We start from the raw sequence: 22951 nt of genomic DNA, 5'->3' as shown, positions 1-22951 counted from the left end.
CAGCCCAAGCCCGCTGAAGTGCGTCTCCCAACTCTTTGCTGGAGGTGCTGGGTCCCTGGTGCGGTTCTCATCCACCGCCCTGGGCGGGCCCTAGCCTTGTGTTCCTAAGGTCACAGAGTTTGTAAAAGATGCAAAACTAAGGTTTGTGTTCTGTTTTGTTGGTATTCTTTTACTTAGAGTTTCTTCTCTGTATAAATTGGAACAGCCCCAAGTTCCACAAAATCTGGATCTGAGCTTGCTCGAGTTTTACATGATGCATACAGGTCAGTGAATGCACGCCCAAGATAATAAACTGGGGTACAGGAAGAAACCATTATAACTTATTTATCTTTTTCTTTTTGTAATCAGATAAAAAGATCAAACTTTACTAACATTGGTCAGACTGATCCCTTCCCCTCCGCCTCTCTCTCTGTGCTCTGACGGGCATGGACACCCCTGGAGAGAGAGTGAGCACCTAGCGTGAAGGGTGAGGGCAGGACGTGCTCACTGGCTTTTTTATCTCAGCATTTGGCGTATGTATGTAGTTTACATATGAGAAGCATATTCATTCTCACTACTTGCACTCAAAAGACAAGTTGGAGTGAAAACAAAAAGATACGTTTTTAAAGTTACAATAAAGTAGTTTAAAATATTATCGCACCGTGTATGCTTATAGTAAATAAAGCATATCAGTGCAGTAATTGTACACATCTGTGTGGAATCAGTAAACTATTTGAGCAGGTGCTCATTTTTTTAAAAAAATCTGGCAGAGGTGCACTATCAAAAGTTTGGAAATTATAGCTTTAAAGTATTAACAATACCATCTCCACGCAGAAGAAAGAGAACTAGGGCAGAAAAGGTATGCTATCAACTTGTCCGTAGATGTGCCTAAATAAGGAATGTAACTCTGATCCTTAAGTACTTTCGGATTCACCAGCCACTCTTAGAATGCAGAGTTGCCTGGGAGACAATCACAAGCTGAGTCAGCCGTGGACCATTCACACCTTAGTATGAAGGATTCCACTTACTTCCTTGTCTGCTGGCACCACTGGAAATGGAAGATGGGAAGAATGAAAGAAAAGGAATCAGAAGTTATTGCTTGTAGAGAAAGCCAGCTGTACCAGGGACCTGGTGAGCCCAGCAGCAGGCAGTGGAATCTCACCTCCGCATCTGGCTCGGGCTCTCAGGGCCCCCTGCCTTCCAAGTGAGGCTGCTGGAGTCCAGCCTCCAGAGCTGACTCCACTTCTTCTGAAATAGACAGTTACAGCTTTAAAATATGGTTCAAGTCCTAGTCTTTTGTTACAACAGTGTTGTGTTTATTTAGGTGTGACTTTTTTTTGGAGTTTTGTAATCTAACTTATAATAACTTTAGCAGTACAGATAAGTGTCATTCATGTTACATTTGGTTGTGTATTCTGCCAGATATTATTTTTAAACATACAATACACTTCTTTTTTTCCTTCTTATTTGAGACCACCTAGATTTTTTTTCACTAAAATGTGTCATGTCTTCAAGGAGCCCTGGTTCCTTTCATTGGAGACTGGCATTGGAAACCAAGACCTGGGCACTGGGTGTGCTCATTCATTGCTACCAGAGTCTCATTATTATTTTAATATGCCTTTCCTTGAGCAGAGAATTCAAAATTGCTCATATATTTGTTGACTCTTTTTTCTTCTTCCTCTATATATTGTTTCTTATGTTTTTTGCGTGTTTTTCTATGAGGATGTTTAATCATTCTTGATTCAAAAGGAATCCTTAAAATTTGATAGACAACTTTAGTACATATTTATCCTATTTGATCATTGGCTTTTAAATTTTACTTATGTATTTTTCTGGCATATTGAAGGTTTTTTTTAATAATTAATTTACTTTTTTATTTATTTATTTTGGCTGTGTTGGATCTTCGTTGCTGCGGCGGGTTTTCTCTAGCTGCGGTGAGCGGGGGCTACTCTTCGTTGCAGTGCGTGGGCTTCTCATTGTGGTGGCTTCTCTTGTTGCGGAGCACGGGCTCTAGGCACGCGGGCTTCAGTAGTTGTGGCACACAGGCTCAGGAGTTGTGGCTCGCGGGCTCTAGAGCGCAGGCTCAGTCGTTGTGGCGCATGGGCTTAGTAGTTCCACGGCATGTGGGATCTTCCCAGACCAGGGCTCGAACCTGTGTCCCCTGTATTGGCAGGCGGATTCTTAACCACTGTGCCACCAGGGAAGTCCCTGGCATATAGAAGTTTAAAGTTTTTAGGGGTTAAATACCTTTACCTTTTACTGTATATTTTTCTTTTACTATTATGCCAAACACAGAGGTATATTCATCTATATATTTACTTCCTTGTCTTATAGCTCTTCCTTTTTTCTTTCCTTTTCATCTCTAAGTATTCTTGGATTTGCTTTGTGAAGTAGTGCTCTAAACTTGTTTGACTTTATTTGCAAAGTATTAACAATTGTGCCACTGATTTAAAATGTTATTTTTATCTTTAATTCTTATAAAAACTCTGGGCTTCTGTTTTGTCCATTAATATGTCTGCCTATTGCTGTGCAGTTCAATGCAGCAGACATTCTTTTTTATATCTTAAAGTACATCTTTTTATATTTTTAATCATAGTAGTGCAGACAGAGGGTTAGGTAAAAGTTTGGGACTTATATGAAAAACAGCAGCCTCTGTTTCACCCTTCCCCCACCCCATTCTTATCCATCAGAAGAAATATTTTAAATGATTTTAGTGGATTTTTTTCCTGCCAATTTTCTTGGCTGTTCTTATTATTTCTCCAAATAAACTTTAGAATTATTTTGATAAAAAAGTTCCTTTTCAAATTTTATTGAAATTTGTTAAATTAAACTTGAGATCATTTATTTATAATACTGATGCTTTGTTTCCTGAAGTGTCTTCCCATTTATTTAAATCTTCCATGCCCCTTGGTGAATCTATGAAATCCTCCCACATCGTCCAGGTCGTCTTTGATAATTCTTCTTCCAGGTATCCCTGAGTATTGTGTGTGTATATATTATTCAAATAGCAAAGATACACACACCAACATACCTTTGCTATTTTAATAATATGTTTTTCGATGTGTTTTTGATAATTAAGAACACATTTGTTTCTTCTATTCATTTGTTTCATAGCCACTCACCTTAGCTGATATATGGTAAAAACTGATAATAATGCAGTGTTGAGGTTGACTTTGTTTCCAGGCCACCACCTTGTCAGAGCAATACTCAAGTGTCATTGGCACCAACTGCAAAGAAATAAGGCATTGGTATTGGCATCCAAAATATAGAACTTTGGGCAATACTTTATTTTTAATATATCAAAATCTTAACAGACATGTGATTCCTTCAAAGCACTGTGGTCCAGTAATTCAGTATTTAGGATGCTATATTTATGAGACAACCAGAAATGTGGGCAGAGTTAGGCACGTAGGTTTTCATAAGGGGGTGATGATTTGTATTCACTCCAGCCCAGCTCAGGTCTTGTTCTCGATGCCAGCGGACATGCCCAACGCCAACACAGATGTGTCCACCCACGGGTCTCTCTCTCTCTCTCTCTCTCTCTCACACACACACACACACACACACACACACACACACACACACACACACCTTCAATTAGCCACCTCTGTTCATCCTTGACTCCAGCCTGAATCTCTCTCCTCCTGGTGCAAGTCTTCCCTAACGCACGTGACTATTTTGCTACCTCCCTGTGATAATTGTTTTATCTTTGGCTTATTCTTTACAGTACAAATCACAGTGGTAATCATGTAATCATCTGTACAGTTTTTGTTTTTTGGTTAATGTTCTATGAACGATACAATCTCGTCTCTGTTACTATGGCACTTTTTTTGTTGTAGTTGTTTTTTGTGGGGTTTTTTTTGGCACTTTCTACACCTAATATGAGCACAGAACAGGTGCTCCTGAACATTCGTTAAATGGAATACAGTGAAATACTAGAAGTACCTAAATGCCTAACAATCGGAGCCCAGGAAGGAATGTGTTTCAATCATTAAAAGTTTGTTTTCAAAGAATTTTAAGGGCAAGGGAGATTGCTTCTTTTGATAGCATTAGGTTTGTGTAAATCAAAAGTAATATAAAAGTACAGGAAAATTGCTGGAAAGAAATACACCAAAATGTTCACGGTGGTTATTGCTGGAGTGGAGAACTATACTTTTGTGTGTTTACTTTAAAATGGGCATGAATTAGTTTTATAGTCAGAAAAAAAATAGTTTTTTTTTTAAGTTGATTTAGAATATTTATGGCTAAGTTACTGGAACAAGTGCTTCTGAGGAATAGGGAAACAAAACTAGGTTTAAAAACAGAGATTTCAATAAAATAACATTTTAAATATTTGTTTAGAGAGAATCTTGATCAGGAGAATGGATAGTAAATGAAATGTGATATTTCTACCCAGTGGACCACATCCAACAGAGAAATGAATGAAAGAAACACATATTCACATGGATAAAACCTGCAGGGAAATGTTGAGGTAACAACATATACCATTTATAAAATAAAGTCAACATATAATATTAATTCTATAAATATTTAAAACACATAAAATATATATACAGATGAACCGCACTGGCTTACGACTTTCCAATAACCTGAACTGTGTCTGCTAGATCCCTCCTGCGTAAAAGCGGCAGAATGCCATCCTCAGAGGGTGGCCCTGCTGTGGGGACACTCCAGAGACAACACAGTGCAGGCCCTTCCCTCTGCAGCATCACACAGAGGAGGGGGCAGGGCTACTCGCAGGGGACCGAGCATCTCCATTCTCTCTGCAAAGCGCTTTCCCATAACAGCCTGTCATTTCCACCGGCGCTGAGTCTAATGCTGTCTCTTATGTTAGAAGAAAATAGTAATTGCTTAAATATAGAGAAAATGCATTTATTTGACAAACATTGGTGCTGGAGAAACAGGAAAGACAGGAGTCTTGACCTAGTGCAGGAGTGAAGCCGGTCACTTAAGCGCCTTACTTGTATGCGGATCCACTGATAATCTTCTCACCTAACTTTAGCCAAAAGGTTCAGCTTCTGCCCCCCCGTCCCCTCCACCCCATCTTACTCAAGAAATCACTTCTCCTGTTGACATACCTGTGAAGAGACCAAATAGAAGCAAAATTGCTGAAAGGCAGATGGAGCCAGGGGCGAATGACCCTGGTCATCTGCTACCTGGGGGGTCCAGACCCAGATAACTGAGGGGCGGGTGAAGAGCCATCCCCATAGATGGAACTCTGTGCCACGGAACCCTTCCTGCTGAAGGCCCACTTCCCCACCGCATCTCCCTCCTGGAGAGCATTCGGGCACACTCACACCCTGCACACTCCCACGTTCACACACATCCACATTCATACAGTCTCACACTCACCCATGCACACGTGTAGGCATGCTCTCACACTTGCACACGCAGCCCTCCCGTGCTCTGCCCCGTGAGTCTGGAGCAAATGATAAGACTTGATTTCCATGTCCCATGGCTGAGAACTGACCCACTTAAGCTGTGTTTACAAAGGTTAGTCACTGAGGCAAAGAAACGGTCCAGACGTAGAAAACCTACCATAGGGAACAAGATCCTCCTGCCCCAGATTCCTGACGGCCAGCCTCCACGGAGGGGAGGGGTCCAACTGTAGATTCTTTCTCCGTTTCACCCTAATGGGGCTGATCGGGATATCCTGGCTGTCTTGAAAACTGATATTGATCACTCTAGAAGGCACCATCAGGCAGTGATTCAACTTGGTGGTTAAAATGGCCAAAATGATTGGCTTGGGCTCCCCCGTGTACAGCTGTGTTCCACACTCTGGGTCTGATCTTACCCTTGGATTTAAAGGTCAAATTAAAACTGGTCATCCAGGAGGCAGCTTAAGTGCCCACATTTATAACGCAAACTCTTGTCGTGTCGCTGCAGAGATCACCAACAGCAAATAAGCATCCTGTAGTTCGGGGGTAAAGCAAGAACTAATATTACTTTAAGAACTAGAATTAAATTGCAAATGCCCGGGACATGATTCCTATTATATGTAAAACCCACGTTATATTTAAACCCATAAACTGGTGTGGCATAAATTTGGATTATTTTAATTTTAATTGTTTTTTAAACAGGTGGCAAAAGATAATCATTGTGAAAGATAACTTGGTCTTCTTGTTTATATTCAAGAACCAACCTCGATTAAAGTGTTCTTTTAAAAAGGCTTGAATAGGAGAATAAATCAGTATTGGTGTCAGTTTGTCTTATTTCAATAATAGTCACTATGGAAACAAATCACTGACCTATTTCTTTTCATACCTCCAAGTAAACAATAGGGTCTCCACTTTTCTGTGTATCCTGTTCCCTTTGGACAGGAGTTTCTGGTACAGAATGTCTCTACAGCACTTTTTAGTGAAACCTATAGTTCTTCCCTCCATGCTTATTTTAGTCATTACAAACATTCTCAGCCTCATTGTGGATTTCTGCCACGGAAGGCGCCCGGGACACTCAGCTCCATCCTTTAGAATCCTGGGCACTCTTGGCAGATGTTCCCTCACCCTTGCTCAGAGGTGGGGATCCGCTGATGCAGGGATGCAGATGCTGGGCCAGCGTGCACGCACACACGTCACGAGACCCCCGGTGTAATAAGTCAGCAGAGTTCCACTTTAGCGTCTTTTCTTGCCATGCCAATCTGTAATTAAAGACAAATAAGAAGGTCACAGAAGGTCATTTTCCACACTAAGCTGCTGATTCAGGGAAGAACAAACGAAATATTAACATGTGTGTGTTCCCTTCCTTGTCCTCAACCCACATCCTAAATCCATTTTATATTTGGCTGAAGCCAGAAGTTTCTAAATATAGAACTGGCTCTCTCCCCAGCACTCACGAGTCCCCCGCGGGGCTGTCTGTGCAGCCACATGTCATGTTCGCCTGAGCCCCGTTAAACCAGCAAAGGGTGGCGTGTCGGCCCCAGTACCACATCCCACCCCTCATCTCCAAGGACACACTCTTGTTGAAATATCAGAAGGAAGTATACTGTGTTTAACTTTATTGATAGCCTGCTATTTTTATGACCTGTAAATCCCTCCTCTTCACTTGTTTATTGTGTGAGATGGAAAATTACAGAGACATAATAAAAGGGGGAAAAAGGCACACATACAAAAATAAGTTTAAAAAAAAGACAGAAAAGACACACACCCCAAACAGTGCTCTACACAGCTGCAGCACTCTCTAAGAGAGCAATAAAGAAGAGATAAATCTCCAACCTTCTGTATAACGTATTATGAATAACGAGAGTAAAGTGGTCATAGTGATGAACTTTTCTTATCTGACATATTTATTTTTTTTAATGGGAAAAGTTCTGACCTAATATGGTAGTGCTCCAAATGTGCCCCAGGTATCTTGGGAGAACTTTTTGTGATTTCACTACAAACATTACTTTCTTTATGCTCTAACAGAGCCATGATATTAAAACAACCACGTCAAGATGATACCAAAGCAATTGTTCGGAAAGGGGGAAAATCTTCACCTGAAAACGTGGGGGATTGCTTGCAAACATGGCTCCCATTCTCCACATTTTCCTTGTTCTTGCCCCTTGCAATGTGACTCTGCAGCTTCTCCCGTTAAGAGGTAGAGTCCGTTTCACTGCCCTTCAAGTTGGGGCTGGCCCTGTGACTCTCTTTGACCTTCAAGTATGGTAGAAGTGATGATCTGCTAGCTCTGAGCCTAAGCCTCACGAGGTCTTACACACTTTCACTCTCTTAGGGCCACTGCCATGCAAACAAGCCTGGGGTATTGTACTGCATGGTGAGAGCGCAGGAGGAGAACTGAGGCACCCCAGCTGACCCATAGCTGACTGCAGAGATGTGAAGATCGTCCTAGCAGAGCCCAGACTAAATTGCTGACCCATAGAATCATAACTATATACATGGCTCTTGTTTTAAACTACTAAGTTTGGGGCTACTTTGTTACACGGCAATAGCTATCTGGTACACCTTTTCTCTCTCACTTTACCAAATCCTCCATCCCCCAGTAAAGGCTTACTCTTATGCAAAAAGTCCTGGTAAAAGAATCAGGAGACCTAGATCCCAGTCCTGACTCTCAGACATTTAGCTGTATGACCTTGAACAAGTCCCATTACTCTTCTGAGCATCAGTTTCCTTGTCTGTATGACGGCATACAAGATACTTCTAGCTGGAACCTCTATATGAAAGAAACTGATAAAGCAGCTTAAATTCTTATACGCATTGGTGCGAATGCCTTTAAGAGGCATGTCTAACAAATCTAGTCACGTTACAAATATGCCACTTGACTCAGCAATCCCACTTCTTTGCCCTTATGCTATGGAAGTAAACACATGAATATACTAGCATTTATGTTCAAGGGTGTCTAGTGCAGGATTATTTGTATGGCAAAAATCAAAAAATAACCTGAACGCCTATCAAGGAAAATGGTTGGACAAACAATGGTATATTCATACATAACGTATTATGCAGCTATTTAAAGAATTCTCTGGAAGAACTTTCATGATGTATTTTCTCAAGTGAGCAAAGTGAGTTTCATGATGTATTTTTTTAAGTGAGCAAAGAAACAAAACAAAACAAAACAAAAAACCTCTGTATGAATATGCAGTTTCTATATAATTGTTTGGCCACCAACAATGGTTCAGAAGGATACAGACCAGGCTGATGGCCTGGGTTGCAGGCAGCAGTTTATAACAGCAAAAATGTTGAAACAACCTCAGTGTTCACGTTTAAGAGTTTAGTTAATTTAATTATGGCACATTCATATAGGGGCAGACTTCGGAGATACTGTGGGTTCAGTTCTAGACACCCCAATAAACCGAATATCACAACGAAGCAAGTCACGTGAATTTTTTGATTTCCCAGTGCATATAAAACTTATGTTTACATTATACTGTAGTCCATGAAGTGTGCAGTAGCATTATGTCTAAGAAACAATGTACATACTTAATTTAAAAAATACTTTAGGGCTTCCCTGGTGGCGCAGTGGTTGAGAATCTGCCTGCTAATGCAGGGGACACGGGTTCGAGCCCTGGTCTGGGAAGATCCCACATGCCGCGGAGCCACAACTAGGCCCGTGAGCCACAACTACTGAGCCTGCGCGTCTGGAGCCTGTGCTCCGCAATGAGAGAGGCCGCGATGGTGAGAGGCCCGCGCACCGCGATGAAGAGTGGCCCCCACTTGCTGCAACTAGAGAAAGCCCTCGCACAGAAACGAAGACCCAACACAGCCAAAAATAAAAAATATAAAAAAATAAATAAATAAATAAATAAATAAGACCCGGCACAACAAAATAAATAAATAAATATTTAAAAAAAAATACTTTATTGCTAAAAAATTCTAACCAGCATCTCAGCCTTTAGTGAATTGTAATCCTTTTGCAATAGTAACATCAAAGGTCAGTCACTAATCCCAGATCACCATAACAAATATAATAATAATGAAAAAGTTTGAAATATTGTGAGAATTACCAAAACGTGACACAGAGACAGGAAGTGAGCCAGTGCAGTTGGACAATGGCGCCAATAGACTTGCTGAAGGCAGGGTTGCCACAAACCTTCAATTTGTTAAAAACATAGTATCTGCAAAGTGCAATCATGCAAAGCACAATAAAACAAGGTCTGCCTGTAGTGAAATAATATTCAGCTGTTAAAAATAATGGTATATAATACATGAAAATAAGTATATACGATATATTAAAAATAATGATATTAATAAATATGAAACAGTATTAAAGGAAATAAAGATGCATCTCACGCATTTAGAAACTCTTCAGGATAGATACACACCAAATATCCACAGGTAATTTTTTAATGATCATCAGCCTATGGGCAGCTTACCCTTATTTTCATGTATCTACATTTTCTCATTTTTGCGAAATTAACATGTGCGAAAGGGGAAAGAGATGGCGCAAAGGCAGAGATGTTTAGCAGTTCAAAAGGGTTGAGTAAGACAGACAGAAAGAACCAGAGGGGACTGAATCCTTCATAAACTCAATAACATCTCTGAATAACAGGGAGGCGATAGTATTTTGAATTGGAAATGGAGGCTTGAGATATTTAGTTTAGTGAGTTGGGTGACTGGACATCTGTAATGTCTCTGGCTCACACAAAGTGATGAGAATGCATGAGATAATTAATATTTATAAAGTGCTTTAACATCCTGCAGGAAACGCTGCTCTGTAAGGTACTACTGTCTTTCTCAACTCAGATGGGCCCATGCAACCTCTTTCTGATCCCCGCCTTCAATGATCACCTGCTTTCTTCTGAGTTAGTAACTGTGGTCTTTGGTTTTTTTCCAAACAAGAAAACCTTGATGGGAGAAAGATGTTATATTTCTTTTTACTGTAAACTTTGTAAATCAAAACAAGAAACTGTTTTTACCTTCTGAGAGTACATTTGTACTTGGATAGGTGCTTTTCATGAAAATATCAGCCTTGAATAACTCTTTCTCAGCCAAGCGTAAAGGACTCTGGACCTAATAGGGGCTTCTGATTAAGATGAAAGATTTAGCACGGATTGAGAGTGAAGGTAGCTTAGATCAGGTGTGCAGGGTGAGGACGGAAAGGAGGCCAAGCTGTTTCGGGCAGGCAGCTTCTGCACCCCTGTGTCTACGGGCCGGCCAGCAAGCAAATCTCCCCAGAGCCTGGAACTCACAAGAATATTAAGTACCGGGACAGGAAACTCCTTGATATTCTGGCTACATCAACTGCGGGACAAGTTATAATGAAAAGGAACATTTCGGAGAGGACCCGGCCCTCCGGTGAAAGGTGCCATTGCCTCTTCCCGGCTGGCCTTGGAATTAATTAAGGGAACCTCCGCTGAAGCTGGCGTCAGAACAGGCCTGTAGGGGGAGCTCTCACTCCCGCCATCACCATCAGTTACTCCAAATAGGAAGAGACTCAGGCTGGCATCTCGGACAGGAAGGTGCCTCCACTTCCCATCCAGCAGGAGGAAGACGCCGTCGCTCCACTGGACGATGGCCCAGCCAATCAGAGGCCGCAGCGGCCCAACCAACGGGAAGCTTCATGCTTTGGACTCCCAGGTTCTCCAATGAACTCTTTGGTCGTCCCACCTGTTCCTAATTCTCTCCTTTTCCCTATAAAAGCACGTTTCCCTTCTTTGTTCCTTGGATTTGCCTATGGTCTGCTGTAGTTCACATATCCCGAATTGCCATTCCTCTGGCTGTTCCCAAAGAAACTCACTTTAGCTGAGAAAAATAACTGGCTATTATATTATTGAAGTTGACAGGCCTGTTCCTTAGTCTTTGGCAGATTTATAAAGGCTTGTGCGTGAATCACATGCATCCTACAGTCCAACTGAGTGCATTACTATCATTTTATTTTACTCTCGGAAAAGAAAATCATTGTTTCTTCTACTTAGACCCATCGCAAGTCTTAGCACATTGAAAACATTCCAACTACAGAACTTGTCGTTTCCGGGCATGAAGCCGTTGGGTCAAGTTCGGCGGACACTTGTTTCCTCCCTTAGCCTCTGGACGACTGAGTAGTGACCAGGTCTGTACGTGTCTCTGTGGGTCCCCATTGTTGTATGTATTCATTCCTCAAGAGTCATCGGTGTGTGTGTAATTTCCTCGAAATAAAAGGCAGCCGTCTAAAAGGGCCTTTCTTCCCCCTAATGTTGAAACTTGACCCTCTGTCACGTCACTCTTGCTTATTCAAACTTCAATCCCGGCTCCCTTGTTTTAATGTTTTATACATAGATTTTATCAATGTGAGCGGTAGGGCACCATACAATTGCCGTAGGACTGAATCGCTGTTGTGAGAACAAAGCCTCAGAAATCGCTCTTTAAAACTGTACTTAAAAGCAGTTATTGTTTGGGGGATGGTTTGTGGCCAGAATTAGTATTTTTCCCCCCAGAAATTACATTCCAAAAACAATGAAAACAATCCCGGAGTTGAGAAGTGTTGCCTTTATACAACATCAAGCCTGTACTCACAATCCTCCAACTGGGAATGTTCCCTGTTTCTGCGTGTGAAGTATCTGGGTCAGTGGAAAAGTCGGTCCTGGGTTTCGTCCGGAGAGGACGTTTGTTATTAGAAGGCACAGCTTCCCTGCCAGGAGGCAAGCCTGAGAACTGGCAGGTCTGGAAACTGCCAGCGTTATAACCTGTGAAAAGCAGGTATCGGCTTTAAAAAATCCCCCTTATGAAATAGGCTGTGTGTATTTTGATATTAGCAGTGTGAGTAGAAGTACACTTTTTAAGAAGTCAAACTCTTAGCGCAAATGAGAAAATTACTCTCGACATCATTCACTGGAAACTCTGTGCCCGGCGGCTGTGACAGCTGATTGAATGCAGCTGCCCACGGGGCTGTGGTTGACCCACCCTCTGAGTCAGATCCACGAAGCCCAGGGTCAGGTTAGACGCAAATGACAGAGTCTATTTTGAGGGTCAACTACTGAAAGGAACTTGCTGACCGAATGTTTCAATTTGAGAAACAGAATCCCGTCATTCAGGGCTCAGGAGCCAGGCTGGCAAGACACAGTGTTTCCTGACTATGTGGTTTGTGCAAGGCGTCTCTGGGCCCTTCACCCAGGGACCGTCTCTGCAGGCCCTCCGCGTGTTTGTGTGTTGTGTAGACGGTCGTGAGGAAAGAACAGAAAACGCTCAGCTCCTGGGGTCTGGCGACCAGAGGAGGAGGACTGTCTACCAGTGCAGAGTCCTGCAAATCACGCTCGTTGGGATTTGTGCTGGGTGCCATGAAAGAAAAGGAAAGGATTCTGTGAAAGAGTGTGACGGGTGGGCCTGAGTCCCACAGCGCGGGGGGCACCACGAAGGCCCTCTGTCAGTGACATGTGAGCTGGGAACCCCTTGGCCCACACGGCTGTGCTCAGTCTGCCCACCCTTTCTGGTTGGAGGTGACATGTGGCTCGTTTGATGGTTGTCATCAAATGGTTTCCCGTGGAGTAATACCTGCGTGCCAGAGCACCTGCCCAGGTGTAATTCAAGAGTAGGCAGCTAATGATTAAAGACGGAAATGAGAGCTAAGATATCCCATGGGCAGTTTTCACGTGTCACCAGGCCTTGTGGATGGCACTGCTGGCACGGAGAGGAAACTCATCCAGGCTGCGTTTGACTTGCTCTGCACAGGAATTCATTTATAAACAGAAGCCCCCACTGCAGGCCACCTGACGTCGAGGAGTCACGTGGGGTTGAGCCCTGCATAACCGCGGGTGTCCGAGGCACTTGTGAGGGAGCTCGTGCTGGTCTTTAACAGAAACAGAGCTCGGAGTATCCTCTCTCCATCCTTAATTTACTCCAACCGTGTTTCCATCAGGCTTCTGATTAGCAGCTGTATTCTAGGTAGTGGCAGCAGGTGGCGCTTCAGGTGAGTGAGCAACTTATCCAGCGTCTGTATCCGGTGCTGGGACACCCAGTGTCTGAGGATCTGGAGCCCGGACTGACCCGTCCCTTCACAAACCTCACATTGGCGTGCTGGTGGGGTAACGCCAGCCTCTACCCTGGAAACTCCTGCTTGTCAGCCAGTGTTTGAAGAAGATGTGAGAGTAATTTTAATACACCCTTTCAAAATAGTCCACTTTAAACGTGGATCTTTTTTTTTCACTATAAATGAATCAGCACTTTTGCAGCGTCATCGGATCAAGCATGACCTACATGAGAAATACAGGAGTTAGACCCCGAGGTTTAGTTTTGTAACTAAACATGTTCTCCTCACCTTATGTGTGAGCCCCACTGTCTTTTTTTGTTTTGAAGGAGAGTTGATTTACAATGTTGTGTTAATTTCTGCTGTACAGCACAGTGACTCAGTTATACATATATATATATATATATATATATATATATATACATTCTTTTTTATATTCTTTTCCATTATTGAATATTGAATATAGTTCCCTGTGCTATACAGTAGGACCTTGTTGTTTATCCATCCTGTATATAATAGTTTGCATCTACCAACCCCAAACTCCCAATCCTTCCTGCCCTACCCCCCCCTTCCCCTTGGCAACCACAGGTCGGTTCTCTATGTCTGTAAGTCTGTTTCTGTTTTGTAGATAAGTTCATTTGTGTCATATTTTACATGCCACATATAAGTGATGTCATATGGTATTTGTCTTTCTCTGTCTGACTTACTTCACTTAGTATGATAATCTCTAGCTGCATCCATGTAGCTGCAAATGGCATTATTTCATTCTTTATTATGGCCGTGTAATACTCCATTGTATATAAATACCACATCTTCTTTATCCATTCATCTGTCAATGGATATTTCGGATGTTTCCACGTCTTGGCTATTGTAATCATGAATATAGGGGTGCATGTATCTTTCTGAATTGTAGTTTTGTCTGGATATATACCCAGAAGTGGGATTGCTTGAGCCCCACTGTCTTTTGCCACTTCTTCATGGGTGCCCATATTTAATCAAGATTTCTTTTCAGTTGGTATCAATATGTTGCTAGAAGCCCCTCTGGTGACAACATGCATATCAATGAAGTAACAAAGTAATTCCTAGATTACACATTTCATTTTCACATTTGCTACTGTGAAGTGTGCTCTTGGTGAGAGGTATTTGGAACCCAGTTCATCTCCTTAGTATAATATGCAGCCATGTTCATTTCGTCGATTAGGTCTTTGTGAGCAAGGACGCAGATGACGTGCATCTGAGAATCTCCAAGTAGGAACGGGAAGCCCTCACCGGAGGGAGGGGCTGGGGTGTGGCGCTCCCTGGAGAGGGAGGGGGGAAAGCCTTTTCCGGTTGTTTCCATGGTGGGGCCTGATCTCCACATTGGGAGAACTTTGAGGTGGGAGGTTGGGGGTCAGGGAGCTAGGGGCTACTTGTTACGTGTGCATACACACATGCACAGACACACACACCCAGGGAAGGGAACTCGGGGCACAAGGCTGCCCCCCAGCCCATCAGCACCCGGGTGGACACACCGGCTTGGGGTCCTGACAGTGTCCGCTCGCACAGGCTTGGATTTGGAGCAGGAAGAAAGGAAGCCGATGGGGATGGGAACCTCAGAGTTAGATAGACACTCCTCGAGATTCACCTGATGTCTAGAGATTTCTACCACCCTCCAGCACCCACTATGCCACAGCCTGCAGCCCTGCAAACTCCCAGACACTGACGCCAGCCCACCGCCCTCTCTCCAAGCGTGCTCCCCGCCGCCCCGCAGGCCTGGCACAAGGTGCCTGTCTGTGTGAGATGGGGGTTTCCAGCCTGCTTCTCACACCCCTCCAGACTCTCCCGTCCATGTCCAGCACCCGGAGGGGACACGGGGGTGTGTGCAGCGTGGGTCCGGGCTGGATGGGCCGGAGCCCCCGCTTCTCCAGCGCTGGCCCCGTGCCGCCCGCTGCTGGCCGCAGAGGAGACGTGGACAGCTGGAGGGTCACGTCCAGCTCCGGGGTGGAGGGACACAGGGTGCAGACAGACACTTCCTCTAGTGAGTTGTCTGTGAAGACCCCAAACTCTTCCCACACATCCGGCTCAGACCGCTGGGAACTCAGAAAGGAGAAACTGGCCTCAGTGACAGCCTATAAAAGAAAGGGCTTCCCTCGGTCCTCCTGTGGGCCCCGACGGCCCTCCGTGTGCCCAGCACCTTCAGCCTGAGAAAAGCGCTGAAGAATCGGGGTCCAGCTGAGTCACTCCTGGTTCCCACCAGCGCCTCCCTCGCTCGCCTGCCAACCCCCGTTCAGGGCAGTGCCCCTCAGAATGCTCTTCCTGGGCATGCCATTTCCCCGAGAGCCCTTTGCGGGAAGTTTGCATCTGGCATCTCTCTAACAATCAGAAAGTAAGGAGCCACATGTCCCTAGACCTGGGCCCCAGACAAGGATGCATTCTGCCGTTGGAGGAGACCTGCTCTGGGTGAATTGCAAAGGCTGTGGTCCCACGCGGGGACCCCCCACGTCACCTGCTGAACTGCTCTTGCGGTGCCGTTGGTGCTGCTTGCTCTGTGTGTGTGTGTGTGTGTGTGTGTGACACCCACCATATTTTCCGGTAATAGCTCTGAGCAGACATGGTATCAGTGGCCATAAAACAGGAAAGTGGCACAAATAACCACCAGTGATGCACCGTAACAGATGAGAGCTAATTAAAAATGACTTACTAAACACCGTGTTTCATTCTCTGGAACTCTTGAATGGGACCACGGACCCCTCCCCGCTTTGCCCTTTCTGGTCACCTGTACAAATCCACACACCGAGGTCCTCCTCTTGCCTTTAAGCCTGAGGTGTTTAGAAAGACGACGGATTGTACAATTTTATCCCAAAGACTTATTCTCAGAAAAATGACTCATATTTATAAAGGGTCTATTCACGTGAGAAAAGAATCACTCCTACCTGCTTGGCCTCCCTTTCCAGCGCGCGCTCACTGGTATTTGGGGGAGGAAGGGGTCAGAGGTTAGTGAGAGAACAGAGAACCTGCTGTCTGCAGCTGCCACGCACACTGGTACCTGCACAAAAAACTGGGTGTTAATGGATTTGCCCGACATTCAGTTTTCAAAAGTATCTTTTCCTGGACTTCTTGGCGTTTTCATGTTTTTAGGGCAATGCAATCACAGTTGCAACCCCAAAGTTTGAGTTTATAAGCAACTTTGACACAATCTGTAGCTCATGAAACTTGCATCCGGGCAACACAAAAACTTATCATGGCGAAGATCTGTTGACGTCAATGCCTTTTATAACTTATTTGTTGGCAAAAGGAGAAACATACTCTGCGTTATTGTTTTGCAAGTGTGGGATCTGGGTCAGTATGACCTACAAATTGATAGGTGGCCCTGGAATTACCCGTGTGCTCTGAAGAGGAAGAAACAAAACACACGGTTACTAAGGCCTTGCTTGCTTCCGGGGTCGGGCAGTTTTGCAGGCTCCCAGAAGATGGCATCTGCTTTTTGGACAATAATTTTCAAGATATTCCTGTTTCCCTCTCCCGAGGCACACGGAGAGGGGAGTTTGCAAACCCTGGGGGCAGCTGTGGGAAAGTAGGAAGCTGGAAATGCTCGGGTTAACCCTGGTCTTGTCCTAAAAGCAGGCTGACCCACCCACCCCAGGGGCAGGAGTAACAGCCAGCCACACAGCACAAGGTCTGCCCAGAAAACCGTGTGTGATTTTATTTTATTTTTCAGATTTGGTTTATTATTTTTTTTTAATATTTATTTTATACTGGAGTATAAGTTGTGTTAGTAGTGTGTGATTTTAAAAAGTGGCCTTACATACGAGTAGGGATCGTCATATCCTTTTTCAAGCATTTTGGGGATCACGCAGGCTCTGAAAACAATATTTAACCCTCTCTTGCCACCTCAAGAACAAAACAAAAGCCAGCAGCCCAGATTTCAAAAACAAAGACTAAAAGGTAATGGCTCGGGGTGTCTGGGTGCCTGGCACATCTGGGAGGCACGGCTGGCCTCGAGATCGTGGGAGGGCGGAGGTCATGTTCCTGAGCTTGTGATGGACCAAACAGTCTGCCGAGTTCAAGTTCATTCATGTCAGATAACCCAGAGGGGCTGTTATCCCGTCTCCTGGGTAAAGAGGCCAAGTCTCACCAAGTCAGTGCCAGCAAGTGTCAGGGAGCAGCCGGGAGCTGGGCATCAACGCCACCGCCTGGGTGCCAGGTGAGGACCCTGCACACAGGGTCCCCAGTTAGGGCCCCGAGACCCATGTTATCCGCGTGTCCCTCCGTGAAGTGCTGGTGAATGTTCTCACCCAGAGGGGCCCGGGGCCTCCAACCTGCTGCTCTGTTTTCTCAACACCAAACTTTTGGAAAATTAGCAAAACCATCTGGAGTTGGCAATCTCACTTTCTCCAGTTTTATTTCAAATACAGAAAACAGTCTAATGTTGAATGTCGAAGCTGGCACTGGTTGTAGGTTCCAGGACCATCGCCTGGTCTAACCCCAGAAATCCAGAGGTGCGATTCTCCCTCAGAGTCCTGTGGTCACGCGCCCTCCAGGGAGCTTCACAGGAGCGGGAGGACACACGGTGGTGTCAGGGCGTGGACGGGCCACGGGGGGACCCAGCGGCAGGAGGGTCTCCAACGTGAGGCCGGATGGGTGTGGACAGGACAACACGGCTGATGTTCACTTATCTGGAGTGTTGGGACTGTCCTGGCAAAGCACACAGATGTTCTCATTCTCTAAGAAAAGCCTGCCAGTTCCACACACTTCTATAATTTACTCCTGTGAAAATTATTTTTAAAAGTACAACCTCAGAAGGAACGACTACTCTGTAAATCACAGTCGAGTTGACAGAGAGCAAGTGCTTTCTCTCGATGTAAGTGATTCAGCAAAATCCCGTGACAGGGCTTCCCTGGTGGCGCAGTGGTTGAGAATCTGCCTGCCGATGCAGGGGACACGGGTTCGAGCCCTGGTCGGGGAAGATCCCACATGCCGCGGAGCAACTAGGCCCGTGAGCCACAACTACTGAGCCTGCGCGTTTGGAGCCTGTGCTCTGCAACAAAAGAGGCCACGATAGTGAGAGGCCCGCGCACCGTGATGAAGAGTGGCCCCCGCTTGCCGCAACTAGAGAAAAAGCCCTCGCACAGAAACGAAGACCCAACACAGCCATAAATAAATAAATAATTTTTTAAAAAAGGAATATATATGAAAAAAAAAATGCCGTGACTGGCACTTATGGCATCAAGAACTAGTAAACCGAGGCTTCGTAAAGTTAGTGAGCAGAGCTGCATTCTCCCCCTTTCCTTCTCAGGCCTCCGGGAAACAACGGACTGGCGAGGACAGAGAGAAGGGGCGCGTGGAGGACCCGTGGCGGGCCCTGCTGAGCCGCCGGGCACTGGCTTCACTGGAAACACATCTCGCTGGCCTCGTGGGGTGTTGGGAAGATGCATGTTAAACCCTGGAAGTCTCCTGTGTTTGTGGGAGGAAAGCAGAGATTTGTGCATCCCAGAACTCAAAGGAACTGCGGAGATCATGCCATTTCATCAATCACTCAATCAGTAGTGTTTATGAGACGTGTGGTTTCCAGGGAGTCCACCTTGATGTCGGTCTCCTGCCCTGAATGGAGCAGGGGCGGCTGGGGAAAACTGCAGAGGAAGAGGGTTCGAGTGTCACCAAATGAAGGTGACAGGAGGGGAAGGACCCTCCTGCCTGCCCTGCCCCCTTAGCCCTGGGCGCCCCCTGCACCCTGACAGTCCCCCATCGGGAGAGCACAGTGCCTGCTGCCGGGTCGGAGGGGAGGGGGTGTGGGAGGGGTGGGGGGGGTGAAGATCCCCCCCAGGTCTCACTAAATAATACGGCCCCCAGGCCCCGTGGGTCTAGGGGTTCCCGTTCCCGCAGGGCCCTCGGGCCACCCGCAGGGAGGCTTCTGGCGGGCCCACGGCCTCACCCTCAGACACACCTGGCCAGGTCTGAGCTGCCGGGACAGCAGAGCTTGGGCCAGGAGAGGCGTCTGCACAGGCCCTCAGCCGAGAGCCCCGAAGGGTCCCACCCACAGCAGTACATTCTAGGGCTCTCTGCGGGAAAGCTACACAACTGACCTGTGATGAGAAGTCACCAAAGGTAACCCTCTCCCGCCTCAGGTTCTCAAAGTCGGGAACGTAAATGCGGATCCTGGGAAAGGATAGCAGACGGGAATGGGGGGAGGGCTGGAGCAGAGACGGGCCCCGCGCTGGCATGCTCGGCAGCCTGCAGGGCAGGCGGACACGCGGGAGGGATCCAGTCGGGCCTTCCCGTGGGCGGCCTTGGACAGCATCTGCAGACAAAGGCTCGTCACAGGACCACAGAGGTTAGAGCAAGAACGTCGGACAGACCACCCTTCTCTCCTTGGCTGGTCAGGAGGAGACTCCAGACTCTGGCTGTCCTCCTCCTCGAACCCAAGGCCGTCCCAGCAGAGAACGGCCTCGTGGCCTCGACAGGGTCCTTGGAGGCTCTCCTTACTCTTCCCTGCTTCTTTGAAAGAGTCGGGATGCATCAGAGAAGAGAAACCGTGAGGCAGCTTAGCGCTGGGCTAAAGGAGTCACGGGCGCGGAGATAAACGGTGATTCAGACGCCCTTCTCTCCTCTGGGTCTTGATAGCTCATATCCACAAAATGTGTAACCAATAACCCTAATCCTGGAGCCGTGCTGAATCTCTGTCTGGGACTGTAACGTAAGAAGAACACTACTTGTCTGCAGGTAACACGAGTGAGCCACTTTAAGATCCTGATAAAAAAAAATGTCAGTTGTATTTATCGTCAGAACCAAGGCTGTAATGTGGGTTCCCAGCCGCTGATGTCACTGGCCGGCCTGCGGCCTGGACGTCGGGTGTGAAAGGCCCCCTGGGCAGCTCTCGCGGGCAGTCCCAGCTGGGGACCCCTGTGAGATGGAAAAATAAAGCTTGAGGAGTGTAGGTCTGCATTTCCTTGCATTTTTGATTTATTGTATATATAATTATAGAGATAGTTATCTTCTTTATGGGAAGTATATTAAAGTAGAAAAAAGTAGAAAAATAGTTAGGCACAATCTCATTACCCAGATATACCCACGGTTGATATTTTGCCATGTCTCCTCTGGGGTCATTATTATTGTTTTTTTAAGCATAATTGAAATCATACAGTATCTATAATTCTGGGAACTTTAAAAAATTTAACATAGCATAAAAATTTCCTCATGTATTACAATTTTGTAAACACAAAATGTAAACACAATTTTTAATGGTTGCGTAAAACTGAAAATATTTTCCCTCTTAAATTATGATTTTAATCATGTTAATCTCAGCTTCTGCTCACTGAGCCCTTACTATTTGTAGACACAGTGTTTAGTGCCATCTATAGATTATCGGTTTTTAATTCTCAGATCAATCCTATGGAGTGAATGCGATTATTTTCCCAATATTACGGATGAAGAAACCAGAATCCGATAGGGGCTAATGGTCCTAATCAAGGTGCCAGGGCAGGTGACCCAGCTGAGCACATTCACACCTCCATCTGAGTGGCCCCCGTAGCCTGTGTTCCACGCACGCACTCCTGGGGCCCCTCCCACGTGCCAGCTGAGGGCGCCCAGAACTCGGACTGGGGGCAGGACAGGGAGCTGGGCCTGCTGTCCAGGGTCTCACTGGCCTACAGGGCACACAGACAGACGCTGACCCCCTGTTTCACTTTGGGGAACTTTCCAATGTGCCTCCTCTTTTATCCAGTAGGGACACTAGGACCTGTTCTGAGCATCACGAGGAATAGAGAGAATTAAAATGAGTGGGTGTCCTTCTCTGCAGGCTGTGCTGGGCGCCGGCAGCTCCTTCCAGGTGGGGAGGAGGGTTTGGAGGGGACAGAAGAGGTGGGTGAGGGCATGCCCTGACCTGCATCTCAGAGCTGGTGTGGGCAGCAGCCGCCTTGCACCGGTGGTTTGCAAACTTTGGTGTCTAAGAACCACCTGGACAACAGGATATTATTCTACCTTAGAAAGGAAGGAGATTCTGACACAGACTACAACCTGGATTGATCTTGAGGTCGTTATGCTGCATGAAATAAGCCAGGCAAATACTGTCTAATCCACTCATAGGAGGCACCTAGAGTCGTCAGAGGCATAGAGACAGAAAGCAGATGGTGGGGACCGGGGGCTGGGGCAGCGGGGTGACGAGTTAGTGTCTAATGGGTACAGTTTCAGTTTTACAAGATGAAAAAATGCAGGAGATGATTACTTGAATGTGAATGTTGTGTTGTGTGCGTTTTGTCACACACACACACACACACAAACAAGCACCAGAGCTCTTCTCTATTGAACTGGGCTGTGGAATCACCTTTGAAGAACTGGAAGCACAGCCTTGGTGCTGATTTATCACAGGTGTGCCAAGACCCAGGGTCAAAAAAAAAAAAGAAAGAAAGAAAAGAATCACCTGGGCAGTGACATGAACCATCTCAGAGGACAAGCTTTGCCACCTCTCGTGCGTCTTGCAAAGTCTGGGCTGAGCCCCAGGGTCCCCCTGGAACTGCTGGAGTCGTTCTGGGGCTGTTATCGCCCTCTCCTGAACCAGAGCCTCTGGGACCTGCATCCCGGACTCCCCCCTCGCCAATCATGCTCCACCCTCGAGTTTCATTTCCACACTGGATTCCAGAAATTTACGACCACTGAAAACCACCAACCCAAAGGAATGAAGAGAATTCCAGGCAGGCCCCCGTGAGAGATTTGGAGGTGGAGTCCGCAGACCTCTCTCTCTCGGGGGAAGGACGGACTAGAGAGAAGGACCCATGGCGCTCAGCATGGCGGTGAACAACGTGGGCGGGAGGCGGAATGCCAGGAGGGTCTGTTTCTGAGGCTGGAGTTGCTGTAACAGCCCAGGAAGGTGGTGACAGCCTCTTAACCGGGGCTAACTCACTGGCAACCGCATGCAGCAGGGCCAGGATCCAGGATCAGGAAGCAATTTCCTAGAGACCTCTGAGCAGTCAGATTAAATGTTACAAAGTCCCTGCGGTAAATCTTGTGCCTTTTGCTGATAATAGAGCCCTTGGGCTGTCACTTTACAACCGTCTCACTCTTACAGGCAATTCACCCAAGTCTGGTTACTTGATTTTCCAGCTCACGGTGTATTAGAAATGAAAAATTCGGAGGAGGAACTGAGGGGGCTGCCTGAGACAGGTGAAGACAGCGCCGTGACCCTGACAGCAAAGGAGGGACGAGGCATTACACGGGAGTAAAATAATTAACAGCTTTGTCGTCCAGGTCATTTACTGCAGCAAACAATCTCATGCAGCATTATTGGGGATCCAAGAAAAAATCAGAAATGGTGGCCCCAAAATGGAATGAATTTTTCCTTCTCGTTGGAACTATTGTGACAGAGATTAAGGACATTTGCTCCCTGGACGATGTTCCCACTTAGCTGTGCCTTTTTCTGGAAGGCAGGCTGAAGGCTACTGACAGAAGAGCAACAGCTTTCAGCCCCTGTTCTGTCACCCGTGTGTGTTGGGGGGTGGAAATTGCTGCTTCCTCACAGCTGGAGTTTCCTAGGGGCTCCTATAATGAGTACCTCCACCGGATGGCTGAAAACAACAGGAATCTATTCTCTCACAGTTCTGGAGGCCAGAAGTCCAAAATCAAGGTG

This window comes from Eschrichtius robustus, chromosome 14, assembly GCF_028021215.1.
Source record: "Eschrichtius robustus isolate mEscRob2 chromosome 14, mEscRob2.pri, whole genome shotgun sequence".
NCBI lineage: Eukaryota > Metazoa > Chordata > Mammalia > Artiodactyla > Eschrichtiidae > Eschrichtius > Eschrichtius robustus.
Note: the sequence above shows the minus strand (reverse complement) of the source record.